Below are 7,114 nucleotides of genomic sequence, written 5' to 3'. Positions count from 1 at the left end.
TTTCTATGTGTGGTCAATTTTTTGTAGGATAGCAACTTTGTACAGTAACAACATTTTACAGCAATGTTTTTGTACACATGGGTGTTATAGTGTGACATTTCATATTCCTACATGACTGGGTCCTCTGCTAAACTGCACAGATGGGGGAGGTTTTGTCTTTATACCTGAGCTTTCTGTGCACCTCAAAGGAACCATGTGTAAGAAGATGTATCCACTTCCTGCCTACATTAAACAAGCAGGCGCTAGGAGCACACATCATTGAACAAACATAGAGTACTAGGAATGAACAAAAATGAAATAACATTAATGTACAAACAGCCAGGAGAAGCATGGAAAGGGAACAAGAGAGGGAGGCCGAGGCACCAGCAGTTCTGTGCCTGCATGTGGCCATGTTTGTTCTTGAATTTCCATAGTGATTGAGGAGCCAGTAAACGATCTAAATTGTGAAACCTCAACAACCTGTTCCATGCACAAGACAAGAACAATCAACGTGTCACAGGCACGCATGCCTCAATTCTGGATATTGTGAAGGCATTGTCCACTCCTTCCCCTTTCAGACTAATAGATGCACCAAGTGACTTTGATTCTCCCTCCCTGAGTGGATCATGGTCTTTATTCTCTACTGCTGCCTTTATAATTTCTTCTGGTGGGGACATTCACTTATCAGATACATTAGGATAGAGCTTAACCAAATCACTAAAATCTCATATTATTTTTAATGTGTCATTTTAAAATGAATTTTCAATAAATTAAATTCTGCAGATTTATTTAAATAATATCTGGTGATAACGTCCATGAAAGTCCTTGTGGAGGCATTTTCTTATATGAATTTTCAATGCTCTGTTTCTTTCTCCCAAATGCCTTGTCCTGGGTTTGGTCCAAACCCTAGCTCCTCCAAACGCAATTGGAGCTCCTTCGAACATGAAAGAAAAGGTGCCTCCCAATCAGCTGCCACCAGGGAATTTTCCCGCCGCAGTGGGGACGGGATGCAATGGCGTCATTGACCTTCTATAGTCACATGGCACATATTGATCTAATATGGCCATGTGGTCATATAAGGTCAATGACGTCAGCACAAGCATCCCATCCCTTTGTTTATGTGCAGCTCCATGGCGGGGAATGCCCCAGCCCACAGCTGTTTGGCACATATCACTTCTGTATTCGGAAGAGCTCAGGTTTGGACTGAACACGGTCATCCGTACTTGTCACCCCGCCATAGCCATAGGCATTATATAGCCATACATAGGCATGTTCTGCCTTTGTCACCTTAATCAAACTAGCCCTGAGAAATGCCATGCAACTGATGCTGGAGCAAATGGCTGCAAATAGGCTGCAGGAGATCAGTAGCACTGAGCTGCAAACAAAAGTAAGATAAAAGGTGAAAACAGTATTTTCTAAAAGAATAAAACACATGGTGAGTGTCCTTTAGTAATCTAAATGTCATCTAGTTAGGGTTTGTATGTACTTTAAGCGGTTTAAGATGATTTTCCTATGGTTGGGCTAGGGCTGGGCCTCCCATTTCACAGCAAGGTCTGAATAGAGGCAACAGATTGCAATGTGTATTGTTCAGCAAATTCCTAATGTACTCCCCCCCCCCACCTCTTTCAAAACGGACCCTCATTGGGTTCTTTTTTATTCATTCATTCCTTATTTCTCTGTCTCTGCCTATTAATTTCCCTTTCTCCCTTTTCCCTGTTCATTCCATTCTATTATGAATGTAATTATTTAAACGGGAGATCTATTGCAGCTTTATGCTAATGAGCTGAACAAAAGAGAGGGGTCTAGGGAGGAGGGGGTAAGGTGAACAGCAAAAGAAATGAAATTGGAAGGCAGGAGGAGGGGGGTTTGGGTAAGAGAGCACGGGGTTGTCTATGTGTGTGTGCGTGCATGATGATGTGAGACAATTTCTACGTGCTGCTAGATAATAAATTGTAGCAGACATTCGCACTGACAAATCAGTGCTTGGAGACCAAGTTTAGGGTGAAGGGTCCGTTGACTTGTTTTCAGGGGATTTGCTGTGCATCGTAAAAAGGAACTGTTTATGTGACAACTAGTACAACACTAGAAGAAAAAAAAGTATTAAAATAAGACAGTTTCTGAAAAATAATAGGAAGTAAATTTCCGGTAAAGCTATTCGTATAGTTTTTTTTTAAATAATAAAGTTTTATTGGAGTTTTCAATCTAGTAAGCATAACACAAAAGAAAACATACATACATATAAGTATATGTTAAAAAAAACAGGATCAAATTTTAACAGAGTTAAATTGTGAATACGTAATGTCAGGTTTTTCAGACGGGAGCAATGTGTCTCACATGGCTCGGCCACAGATATGCACCTGGTCGGGTCGAAAGGTAGTTCCAATAATAATTCTATGTTTCGATCTCATAAGCAAGACATAGAAAACACACAAGTAGGTATATAAGCAGGATCAAGTTTAACAGATTTGCGAGGTGCAATAAGTAAGATACCCATCAGGTTTTGCCGGTGTTGGCAACGCGTCCCATATGACCCGACCTTAGATGGAAACCTGTGCAGGTTGATCGATAGATCCAGTTGTATTCTCATATAAAACAGGGGAGGGGATATAAAAAAAAAAATATATATATATATATATAAGTATAAGTATATAAGTATATATATAGTTTGAAGAAGTTTTAGAAATTTACCTGACAAAAAATGTAATGTATTCATACACAATTAAATCAATTAGAAATTGACTTTTCTAGACTGATACTGGTGAAAAGATCAGTGATGAGCGGGGGCTTGGTGTGAACCCAGTTCACTGGAGTTTGCCAAGGCCGCGGCAAAGGAACCCAATTGGAGCCAACGGATGACAACTCATCAGCCAGCCTAGGATTTAATACACACAAATCTAATAGTGATGTGCGGGGTTGAGTTCACCCAAGCCAGTGCAAAATTGTGCCCAATCGGCCCAATCAGTTGCGACAGGGGCATCCCCTGTCCCGCAGCTACACGTGACAAAAAAGCATGGAATGCTCCTGCTCCAACTGATTGGGCTGGGGTCTCAGTCACAGTTTTGTGCTGGCTTGGGCAAACTCACCCCCGCATATCACTAGTAGGTTTGTATGGATTAAATTCCTGGCTGGCTGGTGAGTTGAATCATCCAACTGCTCCTTTTCATCTTATCTATCACTCTGGAGGTGAAATCTCTCCATCATAGATACCAATCCAGCTTCCTATGCCCTGGAGCACAGCTACTCCACCTGCTCCGTTCTCTGCTATATAAAAGAAAATACAACACATAGAGGGAGACTCCCTTGTAATGTCCACTCCATAGAAGACCATGAGACAGGGAGGGAGCCACTTTGATTGATCTCTAGGTCCAAGAAGATTAAAGCTGGCCAGTAGAATTTCGTTTGAACTTCCATTCAAAATTTTGAAAGATCATTCATCAGAAGATTCGATCCTGCCATCATTGAGGCAACTATCTTCATTCAAAAGTTTTGTCCAGATCTGCTACCTGAAAGAAATCCAGACATATTAAAAAGGTTTCTCCTGTACCTAGCACACACTACAATAGTTACTGTTTTTCTCCAAAGGAAATCAGCAAAGACCGTTAGAATTTTAAGAAACAAGAGCCTTTGAATACAGTCCATATGGTCAAGAATGATCATTGATTTGTCCCCATTAACCTGAAGAAAATTGAACGAATGCTCCAAAATCTTTTACCTAAATTCTACTAGTGTATGGCCAACCAGAGACTCTGATGTGTGATTTAGTAAGACAACTTTTACTTTGAAAGGGATCAGTGATACATACTGTATGTTGCAGAAGTACTATAGTTTGTGGTATTTTAAATTACCACTCCTAAAGAGAACCTATGGTGTAATTTAAGACTTACCTTGCATTTTCCATTTTAATATGCTGAGGGCTATGTAGGCTGCCACTACTGACCTTTCATGAAAAGAGTTGCCTGGCTGTCATATTCATCCATTGACTTCAATATTTCATGAGTCTCTGAATAAGTATGCAGTTTAGACATTCTGACTTCAGTCAGACTTCACTGGCTGCATTCTTGTTCTGGATCAGCTGAAGTCAGAGGAGAATGAAAGGCGACTAGCATTTTCATAAGAAGGTCAACAAAGTTAACCAACTTGGCTACCACTGCTGACCTCCTGAAAATGGTCCTGAAATTAGTTGCCATCCTCTCATGTCATGCCATGTAATACTTTCTGAGTCATGGACTTAGAACAAGCATGCAGCAAGAGATGTCCGAACTCCTGATCTGTATAATCGCTGTAGGTCAGTATAACGTCATAGAAGGTCAAAAAGACAGTCTGCCTTACATTAGGTGTCCCCATCAAAGTGCCCCGTTACAATAGGTGTGCCAACAAGAGCACCCCCTTGCATTAGCTGTTCCCATCAATCAGAGTGCCTCTTACATTAGGTGTCCCCATCAAAGTCCCCCCTTGCATTAGGTGTGTCAACAAGAGTGCCTCCTTACATTAGGTGTCCCCATCAGAGTGCCCACTTACAAGAAGTGTCCCCATCAAAATGCCCCCTTACATTAGATGTCCCCATTAGAGTGCCCCCTTACATTAAATGTCCCCATCAGAGTTTCCCCTTAGATTAGGTGTCCCCACCAGAGTGCCCCCCTTACATTAGGGATCCCCATCAGAGTGCCTCCTTGCATTAGGTGTCCCCATCAGAGTGCTCCCTTACATTAGATGTCCCCACCAGAGTGCCCACTTACAAGAGGTGTCCCCATCAAAATGCCCCCTTACATTAGATGTCCCCATTAGAGTGCCCCCTTACATTAAATGTCCCCATCAGAGTTTCCCCTTAGATTAGGTGTCCCCACCAGAGTGCCCCCCTTACATTAGGGGTCCCCATCAGAGTGCCTCCTTGCATTAGGTGTCCCCACCAGAGTGCCCCCCTTACATTAGGGGTCCCCATCAGAGTGCCTCCTTGCATTAGGTGTCCCCACCAGAGTGCCCCCCTTACATTAGACATCCCCATCAGAGTGCCCCCTTACATTAGACGTCCCCATCAGAGTGCTCCCTTACATTAGGTGTCCCCATCAGAGTGCCCCCTTACATTAGGTGTCCCCACCAGAGTACCCCCTCACATTAGGTGTCCCCACCCAAGTGCCCGTTACATTAGGTGTCCCCATCAGAGTGCCCACTTACAAGAGGTGTCCCCATCAAAATGCTCCCTTACATTAGATGTCCCCATCAGAGTACCTCCTTACATTAGGTGTCCCCCCTCAAAGTGCCTCCATGCATTAGGTGTCCCCAGCAGAGTACCCCCTTGCATTAGGTGTCCCCATCAAAGTGCCTCCTTGCATTAGGTGTCCCCAGCAGAGTGCCCCCTTACATTAAATGTCCCTATCAGAGTGCCCCCTTACATTAAATGTCCATATCAGAGTGCCCCCTTACATTAAATGTCCCTATCAGAGTGCCCCCTTACATTAGGTGCCCTCATCAGAGTGACCCCTTACATTACTTTTCCCCATCAGACACCTAATGTAATGGGGACAACATTGGTTGTGATTTGGACACCTAAAGAAGAACCCGGCCTCCCGGAAACCGACACTGAGAACAATGTGTGGGCTGCCCTTGGTGACCAATTGATTGAGCTAAGACAAGTGTCTCATCTATCAAGTCTGAAGCATCGGATTAGCAGAATGTATAGGAATATTGATCTTCAGCTCACTAGTATCTACATTGTGAATGTCCCAGACACACTTACTGCCCCTGGACATAGTTACCCTCCCAGGCACACTTCGCCCCCCTATGCTCACCTCAAGTGCAGGTCCGTAGGGGTGAGTGTTTCCTGGCTCGGACGCAGACAGGATCCATCCTGTCAGCGTACGAGTACGCTCACCCGCACGGATGTGCAGGGCAGGTAAGCGTAGGGCGGCGTACGGCTGCGTAGCCCCATAAAGAAGGACGGGGGCTGCGTACTAATCACATGCAGCACCTGTCCTTCCCGGGAGCTGCCCGATACGGCTGTGCACGCAGCACGGAGCTGTACGTGCAGGCCGATTCCTGTGTGAATGAGTCTTTAAGGTCATGGTGACCTTATGGTATGGTACACGGCTGGATTTTCTTACTTGTTCATTCAGTTGGTTCCTCCAATTACACTAACAGTGTGGATGGAGGAATCACCACTACCAGCTATGGGGGCTACTAAAAGGAATGACAGAATGGAATGCCCATAGACTATAATGAAGCCAAACGGAATGCCCATAGAGTATAATGGGAAGCATAGTATCAGATATTTTGTAGGCAAATCTGAAAAAGATATCAACTTATCCTTTACCACAGATCTTCCCCATGTATAGTAACGTCTTTTACAATTGAAATAACTTTGGATTTTTCCTGTTTTCTATGGAATGACAAGGGTGAATTACACCAAGAATGCCCATAGAGTATAATGGGAAGAAAGATGGGCCTTGGAGTCGAGAACCATATGACACATCAAATAAATCTTTAGCAGGCATACTCTCCAAGCACATTAGCAACGTTCTAAATTGAGATTAGGTGGGATTATCATTATTTTCTATGGAATGACAAGTGTGAATGACACCAAGAATGACCATAGACTATAATTTATTAGATTTAGATTTATTTGAAGTGTCATATGGTTCTCGACTCAATGGCCCATCTTTCTTCCCATTATACTCTATGGGCATTCTTGGTGTCATTCACCCTTGTCATTCCATAGAAAACAGGAAAAATCCAAAGTTATTTCAATTGTAAAATACGTTACTATACATGGGGAAGATCTGTGGTAAAGGATAAGTTGATATCGTTTTCAGATTTGCCTACAAAATATCTGATACTATGCTTCCCATTATACTCTATGGGTATTCCGTTTGGCTTCATTATAGTCTATGGGCATTCCATTCTGTCATTCCTTTTAGTAGGCCCCCCAGCTATTGGTGGCCCCATGTCGGCCTGAATACCCGAACAGTGACTTTGTCTAAAAGGATTCCAAAATTGAACACCCCCCCCCTCATCCTTTAGCTCTTTAGACATAAATGACTGGAATGTCTGTGATTGTAACCACGGTGCACAGGAAAAGAGTATGAAATTAAGTTTGCTTCACCTTTTTGTCAATATATATATATCTATATATACATATATA

The sequence above is a fragment of the Nanorana parkeri genome, unplaced genomic scaffold (genome assembly GCF_000935625.1).
Source record: "Nanorana parkeri isolate BGI_ZX_2015 unplaced genomic scaffold, ASM93562v1 scaffold72, whole genome shotgun sequence".
Taxonomy (NCBI): domain Eukaryota; kingdom Metazoa; phylum Chordata; class Amphibia; order Anura; family Dicroglossidae; genus Nanorana; species Nanorana parkeri.
Note: the sequence above shows the minus strand (reverse complement) of the source record.